The sequence below is a fragment of the Pogona vitticeps genome, chromosome 5 (genome assembly GCF_051106095.1).
Source record: "Pogona vitticeps strain Pit_001003342236 chromosome 5, PviZW2.1, whole genome shotgun sequence".
NCBI lineage: Eukaryota > Metazoa > Chordata > Lepidosauria > Squamata > Agamidae > Pogona > Pogona vitticeps.
Window position 1 is genome coordinate 55,416,567 of NC_135787.1, and position 16,829 is coordinate 55,433,395.

General features: G+C 38.8%; 1 long non-coding RNA gene and 1 other non-coding gene across 2 annotated transcripts; both read right to left on the reverse strand.

Annotated features, from left to right (window-relative positions):
- Positions 1 to 4,689: 4,689 nt before the first annotated feature.
- Positions 4,690 to 4,831, reverse strand: LOC140707926 (U8 small nucleolar RNA). Its single transcript, XR_012088055.2, has one exon. It is a non-coding gene; the product is annotated as a U8 small nucleolar RNA (small nucleolar RNA).
- Positions 4,832 to 7,639: 2,808 nt separating this feature from the next.
- Positions 7,640 to 8,877, reverse strand: LOC140707772 (uncharacterized). Its single transcript, XR_013545473.1, has 2 exons — positions 8,756 to 8,877; positions 7,640 to 8,593 (listed from the first exon to the last, which is right to left on the reverse strand). It is a non-coding gene; the product is annotated as an uncharacterized LOC140707772 (long non-coding RNA).
- Between the last annotated feature and the right edge of the window lie 7,952 nt (positions 8,878 to 16,829).

The following is a 16,829-nucleotide window of genomic DNA, read 5'->3' on the forward strand; positions in this document are numbered from 1 at the left end:
TTGTAAATGATCATTGGAAAGTAAACACAGGTTTCATTTGTGAGTCTGACTGAGCCCAAAACCTCGGTGAAAAGCCATCTGGGAGATGGGAGATGAGTTAATCTCAAGGACTGGGTATTTAAGTTCTATGCCAAAATTCTTTGCAAAAAACAAACAAACAAACTCTGAGTGTGCAAGAGCAATTTTTCCCTACTTATGGTAGAGCTGAATCTCTTGGCACCTTTGGACTATTTTTTAATAGTCAGTGGATGTTTATGTATCTCTGAAAACAGGACACCTCATCCTGTTCTTTTCCTTCTAGATTACCTGAACCTAGACGGAACATTTCAGGTTGAGTCCTGGGCTGTTGTTGAACATCTTTGTTCCAAAACAGCTCTGTCCCCTCAGCCTTCAGTCCAAGCCTACATCTCTGTTCAAAGTTCCTTCTCTCCCTTTTAGTAGCACATGCATGGCTATTGTTTCTCCTCCACAATTTGGACAGGAATGGTCTGGGATTGGTCTTTCAAGAGAGAGAAAAAATCTTGGCTAAGGTGATCTACAGAACAACTCAAGGGCATGGATTCTGTTACAATATAGTCTAGATAGCTCTTATCCTTAAATCAGCTAAAGGCAGGAAGGGAGGAAAGGCACTGCTAATGTTTCAAAAGGGAATCCATCAAAACAGTGTAAATCTGATATTAACCAAATTACATGAAATTTCCTTCCACAAATGCCTTCTCTCTACTTTAAAGAACTGCCACAGTTTCTGCTATGCAATGTAAGTTCTTATACATTAAAATAGCTACCTGCCTACTCCCCATTTATTTGACTTTCTCTCTACTTGATTCAAGTAAATATTTCCATTATTAGCAAAACTTTAAAAACTATCAAAAGAATATTGTGAAAATCTTAGAAGTGTCATAATCTTAGAGCAGCCATGCATTTGTCAGCTTATGTTGTGAACCAAGTCATTTTTTTTTCAGGCAAGTCATAAAGCATCTCAGAAACAGGCATTACACTGTTGGGAGTTTTCCTTTTTCAGATGAGGTTATTCCATGCAGCTACTCTTCATCTGACATCATTACTGACATACCTTCCATTAGCGTAGTATCTGATTAAGGCTTCCAGCCACATTGGAGCCAGACGTCAGTAGTCTGAGTAAGGTGGCAAAGAAAAATTAATGTGTCACTTAAAAGGTGAGAGTGTCTGCTTTGACTTTGGTTTGGTGAAAGCACACTGAAATGGTCAGCAGAAAGCCTTTGAAAACCTCTGAAAGTTGGAGGGATGGTTGGTGTTGGTTGTTGTCCTGCCAACTAGAAATGAAGGGAAATTCCAGTTCACCCACACATATAAAGAGGAACCAATTAGCATTTGAATGTTGTCTTGCAATTGTTCTTCAGGCTGTATGAGTGCCCCCCCCTCACTTCATGGACTTAAAAGAAGACTTGTTGACAGAAGTGAATGTTGGATAGCTGAAAGAACAGCCAAATGTAATTTGAAATATAAGTTCTGAGAACCAAATATAAACGGTGTAAACTTATCTTTGTCTTTTTTTATATTTAACCAATTAGGGAACCATCTTTATACTCCTATTTAAGCCTATAGGCTCTTCTTCACTGCACTTGCCAGTTCTCCTTTGGTAATGGAATTCATTCACCCTGACTCAGACCCTTCTTAGTTTTTGTTTGCGATCTCCCCATGTACCCATACCCATACATACATTTGTTTTCCACTTTTAACTCCTTTGCCTTGCACTGCCACATCAATCAACCTATCTATCGATCTATTGATCTATCAACCTACCTACCTACCTACCAACCACCTATTGTTTTAGAAGGAACGAAAAGATTTTCCAGTGAAATCCTTGTTAGTGTGTCATATACTGTTAGAAGATACTTCTTAAGCACAGCACACTTTCAAATCTACGTACTGTCTCCTGTTCTCCTGGACTAGGATGGTGCTCAGAAATGCTACTTTTTTGGACTACAAGAATTCCCCAGTCAGTGCTTCAACTTCTGGACTGGAGGAAACCTTGATATAATTAAGAATTAATGCACTCATGAATGAAACACAGATCCTTGACTTAACTGTGATCATGCTTTTAGGTACATGAATGAGATGCACAATATTGTGTAGCTAAAACACTTACCAAGTTTGTATTCTAAGCTACAAAGATTCTTAAGTAACTTAAACAACTGAAGAATTGTTAAAGAGTACTGCAGGTTTTAATTTTGTTTATTTATTTATTTTATTTACAATATTTTTTAGCCGCACCATTGCCAATGAAAATGAGATTTAATGAGATTTTCATTTAATAATGAAAATGAGATTTTTATCAGCTTTCTGTGATTTCTAAGTTCTTGTTCCCCTCATTGTACAGAATCAAATTATTTTTCCAAAATATTTATGTCATCTTTTAGTGTAAGTCCTCCCAAAGTGCTATACTACTTGCACGACGAAAGAGATAGTAGAATTAGAGTTAACCATCACACATCGTAACATAGATACAAATATTCCCAACTGATCCAAAGTCAATGAGAGGCCATGGTAATGGGAAAATCTGTACTATCCTCTTGAAGGCCATTGATGACAGGGCCTCAGCAGACATCGTTTTGATTGACTGAAAGGACAGTTAACTATTAGTTCAATTGTATGTACCTAAGATTTATCTCACACCTCAGGTGTTATATTTTAACTTTCAGACAAGTTATTAGAACATAAATTATTTTTAAATATCTGTTTTCGGCTTTGTCACAGCCTCCTGATGTGGAGAAGCTACAGTATAGAGTTGTTTTCAACAAGATTCAGCAACACATTGCTTAGATGATGATGTTCTTCAGAGATGCAGTAACCTGGGCCTGTGTAGTTCAACTGATAAGGCCTTGATTTTTCACTTAGAGGACAAACAGTTCAAGTCTCTTCCAATTTCCTAAGTTAATTTAGTTATTCCAACTATGCTCCCTTACTGTTAGGCTGCAAGGTCAAAAGATCAGCAGTTCGAATCCACGAGGCAGAGTGAGCTCCCATCACTTGTCCCAGCTCCTGCCAGCCTAACTGATCGAAAGCATGTAAAAATATAAGTTGATAAATAGGTACCAGCACAGTGGGAAGGTAACGGTGTTCCGTGTCTAGTCACGCTGGCCACGTGACCATAGAAACTGTCTATGGACAAATGCTGACTCTATGACTTGGAAACGGGGATGAGCACTGCCCCCTAAAGTCAGACATGACTGGGCATTTGTCAAGGGGAACCTTTACCTTTACCTTACTACACATAATTTGTCCTTTTATGGCTGTGCAGGACAACAACAACAATAAAGAAAACAGAACTCAATCTCTCGTTTTGCCTTTCATATATTTTAAAGTTTTAGTTTGCATTAGCATCTCCTAGCTTTCTCCAAAGTAGACAAATTAAATGATAAAAATAAGTGCAAAGTTTATCCTCAACCATGGCCATCAAAGCTTCACCTTACAGGTCATTCTAGAGTCTAGTTGTAGTAACAAAATACAGTATTAATATTTCCACATATTGCTTACAGTTAAGATTGCATACAAATAGGACACTGATTTTTACATAGTATATATTTGAGAGACAGAGACCAAAAGAGAGAGAAATAAAATCATTGTAACTGCAATAATCTACAAGGTATGTAGATTTAGTTCATTGTACATTGCCATGAAAATATATTCAGTGATCAAATAATTAGGCAGTAGTGTAGTTGTAACCATTATTTTGGAACCTCTTTCAGTAAGGATTAAAGCAAAGCAAAGCAAAGCGTGCTGCTTATATACCGCCCCATAGCACTTCAAGTACTCTCTGGGTGGTTTACAAGTTAATTATGCAGGCTACACATTGCCCCCCCCCCAGTGAGCTGGGTACTCATTTTACTGACCTTGGAAGGATAGAAGGCTGAGTCAACTTTGAGCTGCTACCTGGGATTGAACCCCAGGTCGTGAGCACAGTTTTGGCTGCAGTACAGCAGTTTCACCAATACATGACATATTCATTAGATGCATTGCAAATCATTGTTAGCAGAAGTTTTTGTTGCTTTTTAGTTGCATTTAATTCACAAATTTGTTGATTAGGTAGTAGTCTGAAAACCAAGCACATTTTTCATCAGAATGGCTAAACATTAGCTTGGGTGGCACAGCTAGACCTATTCTTTCTTTCCTTATTTCATAACTAAGTTGTATACTTACACTAGTTATGGGGACTCTTTCCAAAGTTTTCCAAGTATTGAGCACTCAGACGTGCTTTACCACTCCCCTCTGCTGAGGAAACTTCTGGGATTGTGTAGCTTGCCCAAGGCTACACAGGCTGGTTCTTCTCTTAGGAGACACAATGGGGAATCAAATTCCCACTATCTCCAGACTTACTGAGCTATACAGCCAGCCCAAGCTATGTGCTCAGCTATAATTGTGGAAATCAAGAAATTGGGAAATTAAGAAATTGTGAAATTTCCTGCACTAGCTGACTGGCTTACACCAGTATAGCCTCATCATCTTCCGTAACATCTAGCATAAGTTCTTTCTATGTGGTCTATATGATTTGAATGGAAGATCAACAGTGAACTGCCTCTTTGTTGTGGAGGAAAAATACATCACATGACCTTCTTGTACAATCTAGGTCTAAATCTTGGTGAAAATATTCATATTCATATTTCTGGGTAGTAATCTTTGTTTGCCTTACTCTCTGTGATGATCAAATTTCTCAGAAATGAAGGACCGTGACACTTAAGAGTTCGTTAAGCTTTCACATTTGTCCCGACCAGCGGAAACCCTAATCAGGTCTCCATTCATCATTTGCTGTTCTCCCAGAGGAGGAACAGGTAAGGATATACCTCACTGTGAGGGAAGAGGTAGAACTACAGCAGCGAGAGCAGGGAGAAACCAGAACTCTGGTGTAATCTCTTCAATCTCCAGTTCACAGACCCCCCCCCCCCAGAAATGAAAAGGGGGCAAGGCATTGCAGGAGAGCAAAGCCTTGATGCCTAGGAGGGCTGGAGACACCAAATATCAGACAAGCAATATAAAAACAGGGTCTTGCATGGATCATATAACTGTTTTTCCCCAATGGTCACATGACATTCTAACTTATAACTATTACCGGCAATCTTTTTGCATGCCATTCTGGCTGTTCTTGTTGAGTTTGGTGTATATGCTTCCCCCTTTTTTTTTCTTGTTGTGATGTGTTTTGTGCTACTTTGTGTTGACATTGTGTGGTGTGGTCAAGCATATCAAGGCTAACAGTACTGTCTGTACATTTGATGGTTGTACTTTTGATCACAATTCATATGCCACTGATCCAGGGAGTGTTTATCTCTCTTTCCTTTTTTTCTGGGAAGAAGATTAGTGCTATCATTGACAACTTTCAATGTCAGCCCCTGACAAGAGAGGCTGATTCCACTTCTAATCTCCTTTGGAAATCAGGTGTCTGACACCAATTCTTTGAAACCCTTGGGGACCCCATGTACAAAATTTCTCTTCCCTGAAATTTCTTTTTCTTTTTTATGACAGCTGCGGAGGAGACTAACACAATCTTTCACAGCTTCCAAACCTAAACTGCACAGTATTAATCTACATTGGAAATCAGCTGTCTTTGACACTAACTCTTTAATAATCTTTAAGGGCATTCTGTAAAAAGATTATACTTTGTTATCTTTTGTACTAAATTTTTGGTTTTTGTTTGTCAGTGAATTAGTATTGAGATATTTTCCGGCAGAAGCTATTGCCACCTGAACTTGGCTGTTTGAGATTATTGATTTTTGGAAAGAAAGAAAGAAAGAAAGAAAGAAAGAAAGAAAGAAAGAAAGAAAGAAAGAAAGAAAGAAAGAAAGAAAGAAAGAAAGAAAGAAAGAAAGAAAGAAAGAAGGAAGGAAGGAAGGAAGGAAGGAAGGAAGGAAGGAAGGAAGGAAGGAAGGAAGGAAGGAAGGAAGGAAGGAAGGAAGGAAGGAAGGAAGGAAGGAAAAGAAAGAAAGAAAGAAAGAAAGAAAGAAAGAAAGAAAGAAAGAAAGAAAAGTCATTTAAGAATTGGTGCTTTGACTGATCTTTCAAATCAAGCATTTCATGCATGTTTTAGGGAGAAGATGGGGCAGTAGACATGGAAGATGGGGAAGAAAAATGAATGAAAAGAGTGGAGAATAGGGCACAGCAAAGCATGGGAAGTTGCAAGGAGGGATGGGGATGTGGCAATATCAAGAGGCAGTGTTCTAGTCTTTCCCCCACTCTTAGACAAGAGCATCAGAACATCCCAAGCGTACAGGACATCTTCGGTGTGGTTTCAGAAAGTGGTAATTTCTGCAAATTACTCTTAGCAGCGAAAAAGAGTGCCTTTTCCCGTCAACCATCTGGATGGGTCCTTGGTGACCTGTCACAGGACACTTTCAGTGCAATCAAAAACCTATTTAAGCCATAGTAATGATAAATAACTCTTACAGCGAACCTAAATAAACAGGAAAAAGTTTTTCGAGCAGACATGTTCAACAAACATCCAACAATGACAGCAATGGAAATTGATTGAATGGATCTGCTTGTTCTCTCCCTTTTCAGGTGTTTATGTAGAAAATGGTCAGTGGAGACATTCAGGAATGATTTTAGGTTTTTGTTGGCTGGTTGGCTTTGTTAATTTGCTTTCAGATTTGAGCTAGTTCATACATACTAGGTGGAATTTGGTAGTAAGCTGCAACTAAAGTAGATTCATTGAAACAATGGAACATGCATAGGTGTTGACTAATCAAATCCCCTTTAATTCAATGGGCCTACTGCTGTTGCAGAATAGTACTGGATTTCAGCCACTGTGACAATACCAGATGCCATTCTTTGGCTCAAATATGCCTATGATCATATCTGTAGATTGTATGCATTGCCTTGATAAATGGACTTGTTGAAATCACCAGAATTTCTGCAATTCCATTGTATAGATACCCTGCCCACATGATCCTTGAGTTACTAACATGCAGCTGAAACACACATAAAGCCCTACAGGAAAAGAGATTCCACCTGAATCTCAGGAAAAACTTCCTGACAGTCAGAGCTGGTGGGCAGTAGAATATCCTGCCTTGGAGTGTGATGGAGTCTCCTTCTTTGGAGGTTTTTAAGCAGAGGCTGGATGGCCATCTGTTGGGAGTGCTTTGGCAGAGTTCCTGCATGGCAGGGGGTTGGACTCGATGGGCCCTGTGGTCTCTTCCAGCTCTGTGATTCTATAAGTTGGCTAACCTAGCAAATAGGACTACCCCTTTCATCTTTAGAGAAAAAAGGCAAAGTATCTCTTCTTTGGAGAAACAAAAGAGAGGTGTTAGAAGAAAGGATATGACATCAGCATTTACATAACAAAGGTCAGCATGGGTCAGAGCAGTCTAGGAAACATGGCAAGGTCTTCTCTCCCCCCCTCCCCATATGAAGACATTTTGAGTGCAAGCTGAGTTGCACCCTGTCATTTCCAAGGGGAGAAAGATATTTTGATCTGTTGCACAGAGCTCAATATATCCTGAATCTGTTTATTTAGCAGTTATGGCTGTACAAAGGGTAGTGACATTGTCCTTCTACACATTTACATCATCAATGTATGTCTATAAAAAATGGGAGATAAACCTATGGTGACGGGGTTTGTTATTAATGTTTGACAGCTCCAGATTTTGTGAGAGAAATGACAAGAGCGGAGTTTCCTTAAACAGCTGTTTATTAACATAACAAGTTTTTTTTCTCCACAATAACTTCAACTGGATCATTAAAGTCTAAATTAACAGGCAAACTATCCCACAACATCGATAACGTCTTTTCATCAGGTTCTTCTCTTAATGGTAACTCTGACTGAAACGTTCTTGATCCATCGGTTTCCTCTCGCACCCACTCCTTATTGCACAAATAGTCCTGCAACAGGGGTGACGTGCCCATTCTCCCTCCAGAGGTTTCTCTCTGCGTTGAAGAGGTCCTGGTCTCATCACTCGCTTCACCGGACCGCGTCCCCGTGGATAGACTAGGATCATCCATTCTTCTGGGTACAATCCCTCAATTATGGGTTTTATTCCCTCCTCTTTTCCCTCAATCATGTCACGGTTCTCTCCCTCCTTTTCTAACCCCTTTTGGGGTACCTTAAAGACCCTCGGTTCCGGTTCTCCTTCAACCCACTCATCTTCGAGAACCATCAGTTTTTGAGTGTCACCTGACTTCCCTCCTTCCTCCGGCGAGGAACACCTCCACCTCCCCCCGAATACCCCTCTCTGGCTTCTCCCCCTTTTCTCCCACCTTTAACCCTTTCATCTTATCCACCGTTTCTGATATCTCCTCTTTCACACTCCCTCCATCCTGGACTTCGCTCTTAGACAATTGAGGGGACGGCACACTCTCAGCTGCTTCCTTTCTCTCTTTCTCTTGCTCACACCTATTATATCCCCTTTATATATTTCTCAACGTAATAGGACTTCATCCAGTTTGTAGCCTGCATGATTAACTTGTAAAACAAAACAAAAGGAACTGGTACATCCACGAAAGTCCAGCTTATAAATGAGAGGCAAAGTCTCAGGATGTAAAAAGTAGAAACAAGCTCTTTATTCTGTATTTCTTGAGTCGTTGAAAGATCTGGCTCAAGGTGTTTCTGTGAAGCGTTCTTCAGGCGCTCAGCATAATACAAAACCACAAATTAGATAATGAAACATTCACATTTTCTTTTTTAGAAAATTATATATATACACCTGGCTTGGAACTCTCAGCTTTATACTGTATAAATACATGCATTTATACTGAGTACATTAGGCATGATAAAATATCAAACACTTACCAAGCTTCTTTATATTATCTGTACCTTTGTTTCGTCTGTATCAGCTCCAAAACTAATTGAAAGTGTTCAAAAGTGCAGGCATTAGGAGAGGAGGCATTTGTACACAGCTGTACAGGGTGGTGAGATAACCAGCCCAGCAGTATTATCATAATAAAGGGAGAAAGTCTGTTTCTTCATTTAACCCATGAGGTACTAAGATGTTCAATTTCAGGATCCAGTCAATTTCCCTTTTTAGTAAAGACCTTTCACAGTTCCTAGGAACTCTGTCCACGGCCCAGAACACCAGATATTTTATTGTATTGTTCTTTTCTGTAAAATGGCCAACTAGAGGACTGCCTAGTTGTTTATTTCTTAAATTACTAACGTGTTCACCCATTCGTACTTAAAGAGATCTAGAGGTTTTTCCTATGTACAGTTTATTGCATGGGCACCTCATAACATAGATTATTCCCTTGGTACTACAGTTAGTGAAATCCTTCAGGGTGTAAACCTTTTGTTCTGTGGATCTATAAATTCTGACATGTGCCTTGTATTGCTGCAATAAACACAATGCCCACATGGATGATGTCCTCTTGAGGGGGGGGGGAACCCAGGTAAAACACTGGGAATTATGATGTGATGGTGTAGTATCTTTGAATTCACTTCTAACCAATATATCTATTAAATTCTTAGTCTTTTTACAGGATATCTGTATTCCCTCTTCAAACCCCTCTAGATCTTTTAGAATGTGCCAGTGCCTTTTAATGCATTTGGTCAGTTGATTTGTTACATGGTCATATGTCAGTATACAGTTTACATGGTTCGTAGGTGTCCTTACTTTTTTATTTAGGAGATCACTGTACCTCGTTTTGGTGGCCTTAGCGAAATATTTTCTATATTTTTCATCTGGATAGCCCCTATTTTTAGTTGGTCTTTTAGCATTTGGGATTCCTGCTCACAGTCCTCTTTCATGGTGCAATTTCTTTTTATTCTCAGAAGTTGGCCATAGGGGAGATGCTAATGCAGAGGTCTAGGGTGGAAGCTATCAGATCTCAGGTAAGTATTGCAGTCTGTTGGTTTTCTATATAAACTAGTGTATAATTTCCCAGACTCTTTCTTGATGGTGAGAAAGTGCTTCAAGCACTATGAGGTGGTATATAAGCAGCACACTTTGCTTTTTGCTTTACATAAATACACAGTTCCTTTCTCCACCTGTAAAGTTGCTAAACTGTTATGGAGCAAACAAGAAATGATACATTGTGTAAAGACTTCTTGTATAAAGATCCCTTCATTTATTTACCCAAAATAAGGCCAGATTATTTCAGAACAAGTTACAGCTACAGATTTCTGTCAGTTCTGCAAAGAAATAAAAATGTTATTGGAACGTGTATTAAAACAAACAAAGGGGAGAGGGAGGGAACGGAAAAATCTCTGTAGCTTCCTAAGTGATGACTATACCTTCAAATTTCATCTAGTTAAAACAAATTATTGTTATTTTTTGTTCCCTGATGGTAATCAATGCAAGGTATGAATCTTTTACCTTTCTGAATCTTGACTTAGATTTGGGATGAAAACAAAAGCTGACTGGCTTTGAGTTAACCATTGTCACAGTCCCAAATCAGAGTCCAAACTGAATCTTATGGTTAATGCAAATCCTTAGTGGTGACTAACTTGTCCCATTTATTTAAATATTAAGCATGACCAAAGGGATCCACCCAAATGGAATATTTGTTCCATTCCCCTTCTGTCACTTGGCTATCAGCATTTGCATCTATGTTTGTTTTTAAAAAAACTAATTCTCAGAATCTGTTTAGGAAATCTTCCAAAAATTTTGAAGATGTCCCTTAAAAATGAGTTTCTTTACTGGATTTTTGTTTGTTTCTGAATGGTGTTTTGATGCTACTTGAAAGGTTCCAACTGAGAATTTCTCACCACTGAAAACTGCTCAAACCCATGTGTTCTCCTTGAAATCAGCATTTATTTTAAAGAAAGCTTTAAAAAATCTTGTAGAAACATTTATTAAGTGAGCTTCTCTGCCAGATATTTGTACATTCATTTTTGAATTCTACTTTAATGCAAATTGAAAGCTTCCAATCAGAAGGTTCTTACTGACTAAATTGCCCCCTAGTACGAAGCAATATAGTAAAAATGAAAAAACAAAAAATCAAAAAACAAAACCTTGCTTTTAAGGTTTTATTTTTTTAAAAAAAAATAAAAATTCATGTGGAAAAGCAATGGCATTGCATTGACAGCAGGAAAATACTGATAAAATCTGTAGAGAACCCAGTACTTTTAACAGAACAAATTGTCCTTTTGGCTAAACCTTACATTTGGATCGAAGGCAGTGAAGCACAATTTCTTCACAAAATGTCTGCTATCTTCCAATGCAAATTACACACATAATATAACCATTTTGCTGCTTTCTGGCTTTTTGAAAAATATGTTTTCTTTCTATACTTGTACCACTGTACATTTTCCCTCAAAGTGTAAATACCTGGCAGAACTAAAAAGGCTACTGGTATTTTTAATGAGGTTTATTTGAGAAGAGATTTTTATGTGTGCTGACAATGCCAAGAGTCTGTCATAAGAGGAAGACTTGAATCATCTTGTTCTAAACACCAGCATATCAAACACATTTTATCACTGTTTGAAAAAGACTAACCTCTATGTCTGGTAAGGAGGAAGATGAAACTCATCTGTCTGCTCTCCTCAGTCCAAGATTTGCTTTTATTCAACCTTATTAAATTTTCAACTTACTTTGTCTTCTTGAAAGCATTTGGCTGTCTTCTACAATTTGACATTGCTCTACCATGTTGCATTTCTGATGCATAACAGCAACATGCAGTATGCTGCTGAATCTAATAATTTTTACACAGAAAGGTATTAATCATATTTCATTGCTAGTAGGATTGGCTAAAGGAGTTTGCTTGCTCAGTGAACCTCCTCTCAGTCTCTACAATTAATTTTCCCCCAAATAATCACGTGGTTTGGTGTGACACAGATACATGTCTAAAAATATAACTGTAGCTTTCCTTTTCTGAGAGAACTTAAATGTTGTTGACACCATAAATCTTTTCTCCACAGAAGCAGCCCTGACTATCTTCACACACATACTTCTGTAAGCAAATATAATGTGTGAACTGAGTTATCACAATTTTAATTGCAGCTGCCTCACACACATGAGTAGCTGATAGCCATAGGCGTGGCTGGTAAATATGTTCCTCAGATGTTCAAGTATGTACCCAGAAAAGGCAGAGAAAACCAGGAAAGGTCAGCTCTGCTGGCAGATCTACATCATGCTATAGTTTGTTGAAGCTATTACTTTAAGCATATGCCTGTCTCGCCCTCCCCCCACCTAAGGAAAATCAGCAGTGTTGTCAACAGTAGAGCACGCATTATTTCTTGTTAGCTCCTCTCCGTTCCTTTTACACATCAGAATAAAAACTGATATAATTAGAGTTTGACATTAATGGCTGGCCTCATTGCACATCTGCTGAGGCCCAGAACTGTGATCAGACTGCAGAAAGGACTCTAGATCAGAGCACAAATCTTTGTAGACAGTAGGCTCAAGGGCTATCTATTCACAGTCTCTCTGCAAAAGCAGCACCAATGGATCCTGTGTGAACTAATCTGGAGATGCAGAATCCCAGGTTTGGCTTTTGCATTACCTGGTGATCCTGGGAGCTGCTGTAGCCTTCCTGAATCCTTAGGTGGAGTGAAAATCTTCACAAAGGAGGGGGGGGCCTACATTGTGGCTCTTTGCCATGCCAATGCCAGTCTTTCAAAGATGGCTGACTCTAGCATGGAATGTCTAGTGTGGTTCAATGGATAAAGGAACAGACTTGGACTCATGATATTTACATTCAAATCCCTGCTTGGCCATAGAAACTCACTGGAATAGGGATGGAAGTATAAGTCGGTTCCAACTTGACAACACATAACACACCACTCCAGTATGGAGAAAATCTGTGGGATCGCTCCTGTTTCCATAGCCATAGGTTTCTCACAGTGATGCAGCAGTTCCCATGTGGCCAAAACACCAGAAACACAAAATAACTCTGCTGCTGTGACTGCCAATCCAAATATTATGGTTGTTTTTAATGAAACAAATAAGCCAAAGGTCCTTCCAGATGGGGCTTTTACTGTGCAATCACCAGTATTGGTTGGTGTCCAGTGGAATTATGGATGGAAGGTATGGCAGCCCCTGGCAGATGGTGCCAAGTGGGGACAGCATGCTGTTAATACTGCCTTTATCTCTCCAACTGCAAAGCTGAGAATTCAGCAGGAGAGAAACACACACAGTCTCCTGAATCTCTATGTTCTGGCAAGAAAGGAGACAGGAGCAGGCTCATCATCATCATCATCATCATCATCATCATCATCATCATCATCATGAGTGGTCGACCAGACCAGATGGGCGGGATATAAATAAATAAATAAATAAATAAATAAATAAATAAATAAATAAATAAATAAATAAATAAATAAATCATCATGAGGTGCATCAAGTCAATTCTGACTTATGGAGGCCATTTTAGCATTTTCCATGAAGAGAATAATCAGAAGTGGTTTACTATTCTTCTTCTGGGGACATCCTGGGACTGTGCAGCTTGCCCAAGGCAACCCAGGATGGCTCTACTCCCAGAAGCACAGTTGGAAACTGAACTCTCGGTCTTTGGCTCCACAGCCAGATACCTATCTCACTGAGCCAATTAACTATCTCTCATTGGCATAGCTGAACCTAAATTGAGGCAAGCACCTCCTTTGTTCTAATGGGCCCACCAGCCCCCACTGGTAATTGCACTGCTTCATTCACAGAAACTTTTGGGAGGTCCAGATGTCTCTAATTTGAAGCCCTTTCATGTATTCCCATTGTTTCTTCTTCCATTTTAAAAATCTCACCAGAAAAAATTATTACTCAAAAAGAGACCAAATAACAGTATTTCTTTTTAACTGTGAGCAGTAGGAACTACCTATCTGGAAGCACCCCAGATTGTTTACCTCTTTTTACACACTCAGTAGTATTAATAATGTGACAGAAATGCATAATATGGATGAAACATAGATATGAGGCTGTATTAAAGCTTTTGTTTCGCTGATGAAAACCAGAAATCATTTTTCATGAAAGTTGTTCCTAAACCTCTGATCAGACAAGATTATTATTATCATGAATCCAATATGACTCACAAATGCTTGTTAATATATTTAACTAGCATTACCGGCAAGTATGTTGTTTTTTCTTCCTTCCATGTGAGTTAATAATGCAAGATGAATTTATCAGATTTTAATTTAATTTCTTCATGAGGACTTAAAAACTATGTGTTACATCAGAGTTGGTGGTTCTTCTATGAGTAATAAGAAGAACACAGAACACACTGGCATAAATCATCTACTATTGCACCATCCTCTCAAGCCCGATAAGGCAGGAATTATTACTTCCTGCTGTCCACCCACACCTCACAGAAGAGATTATTAATTCTCTATAAGTTTACAATGAAAGCAACAGTGAAAATAAAATTATGAAAACTATTAAAATGTTTTGTTTTAAGTTGAGTGGTTCAGAAGATGGTCCATTGGACCTGGATGGACCAAGTGGACTAATTTATTATACATTTACTTAAAATATTTTTGACTCACCTTTCTCCTAAGAAAGGACCTAAGGTGGCTTACATCATTACAACATAATATTAAAACTAAAAACAGTGAATTATTCAAATATTAAACAAAGTAATAACATTATACTATGTTAGGTAAAGCATTACTAAAACAAATTTAGAGGCAACAAAATGCAGATCATCTTATTTTAAAACTTCTCCTGGGCAGACTGTCACCAAGGAAACAGTGTGTTTACAAATACTAAAAAGAACCAAACAAATACCGTACAAAAAACATAAGCAACACCAAAACATGTGCAAAGCAATAAGGTACAGCAATCAAAAAAACCCCACTCACGCAGCCAGTCACTCAGGGTAAGCCTGCCTGAAGAGAAAAATCTTCGTCTGCTTGTGGAAAGACAGCAAAAATAGGGCAGCCTGGCCTCCAGTGGGAGGGAGTTCTAGGGTCTGGAAGCAGTGGCATAAAAGGCGCTCTCCAGTGTCCTCACCAAGTGCACCTGTAATGATTGTGGGGGAGAGAGAAAGGCCTCCCCGACAATCTTAACACCCAGGCAGGCTCATAGAGGGAGATACAGTCCTTGACCCAAGTCATTTAGGGCTTTATATATTAAAATTAGCACTTTGAATTGCACCCAGAACTGGATTGGCAGCCAAGGGAGCTGTTGTAACTTACCAGAGAGAGAAATATGGCACGAAGATTTATTTTCAGTAAAGCAAAGGTACCCAGTGCTACCCAGTTGCCTTGTCACAGCTGCCTCTGTAGAGCAGTGGTCCCCAACCTTGGGCCTCCAGATGTTCTTGGACTACAACTCCCAGAAGCATTCACCACCATCTCTGCTGGCCAGGATTTCTGGGAGTTGAAGTCCAAGAACATCTGTAGGCCCAAGGTTGGGGACCACTGCAGTAGAGGACATAGAGATCATGTTTGGTTTGAACACCTGGACTTCATGGAATGACCTTGGAAAAACCCAGTGGATTGGTTGCAGACTTAAAAGGGTTGAATAAATCTAACGGCGTGAATGGGACATGCATGAGTTTTGACTAGTTTGACTCTTACCTGATTTCAATGGGCCTGCTTTAAATATGACTATGATTGAATATGACTTGAAACTTGGATTAACCCAGCACACAACTTTGCTATGAGGGTAAATGTTTTTTAATATTGATCTTAGTTACCGTTTTAATATAATACTTGTTTAATTCTTTTTAAAATATTTGTATACTTACTGTTTTCATCTTTTAAATACTGTTTTAATTATGTAAGCCGCCTTGGGTCCTTTCAGGGAGAAAAGCAGGATAGAAATATTTTAAATGAATAATAAATAAAACAAATGAGATGGTACTGGTAAACAATTTTGTGCACAAGAAGGTGCCATGGGGAGTGGTGGTGTCATATATACTTAATCACAGCAATTTGCTCCTGTGGATTACACTACTTTGTTTCTACTCATATAACGACACAGCAAGATTTTGGCCAATGTAATACAGTATAATAAAGATGGAACAGAGAAAGGTGTGTATACATAGGGCAATTCTCTCCTCACGTTCCCCATCAAACTGCTGATACATGCAAATGACCAATGGTTAGCAGGGCTCCATGATGACTCCTTCAGCTGCTATGCACACAGTGAGCCAGGGCCAGTGGTCATATCAAGTGGATGATATTTTCAGTATTAAAAAATTGTTGAAGCTCTTATCTTGAAAGAAAGATATACTAAAGAGCTTCCAGTCTGGAAGATTCTCTCACACACACATCCACTAAATATATATTTATTCAATGTCTGAACTGTAGTTGGGCAAGATAAGTCCCTGCTTCCAGTCCTATCTCATCTAAATCCACAAAAAAAAAATGCTCAGTATTCCTCGGTGAAGTTATGCAAACCGGAAGTTCAGATGACATCATGTGCTGTATCCGATAAGTGACCTCTGACTTACGAATAGACTGATACAATGCTCACTGTAACCAGGACTGTATTTTTTCTGTGATAGCACTACACAATGATGGCATTTGGCATCGAGCTTAAAATAAACATTCTGAAAATTGCAGGTTGGGTTAAACAAAATAAATCTGGCAAGAAAGCACAGATGCTAAACTGGGAATATCTTGTGAAATATCTGAATGGGATCAGACTGAGCACAGCTTCTGCTGATCAAGAGAGAATGCACTGATCTCTTCCATAGTGTTCTGTTTCAGTATGTGACTGTTAGAAAGAGGCTATATTTTGCAAATTAAAATACTAAGATCCAAATCCAGTTGTCAGGTCTAGATAATGTAGACCCACTTAATTAAATGCTGAATAGTGAGTCAATACATACGATGACTCAAAGGTGCAATGAGTGGGATACCAAGTTAAACTCAGGCCTGGATAAACATTTACTTCAATTGCAGACACTAATATTTCAAGACAGGAAATAGGGCTTTTCCTGGCAACACATTTGGGTTACCTTGATTCCATTCTTTTAGTGAAAGTAAAGTGTCT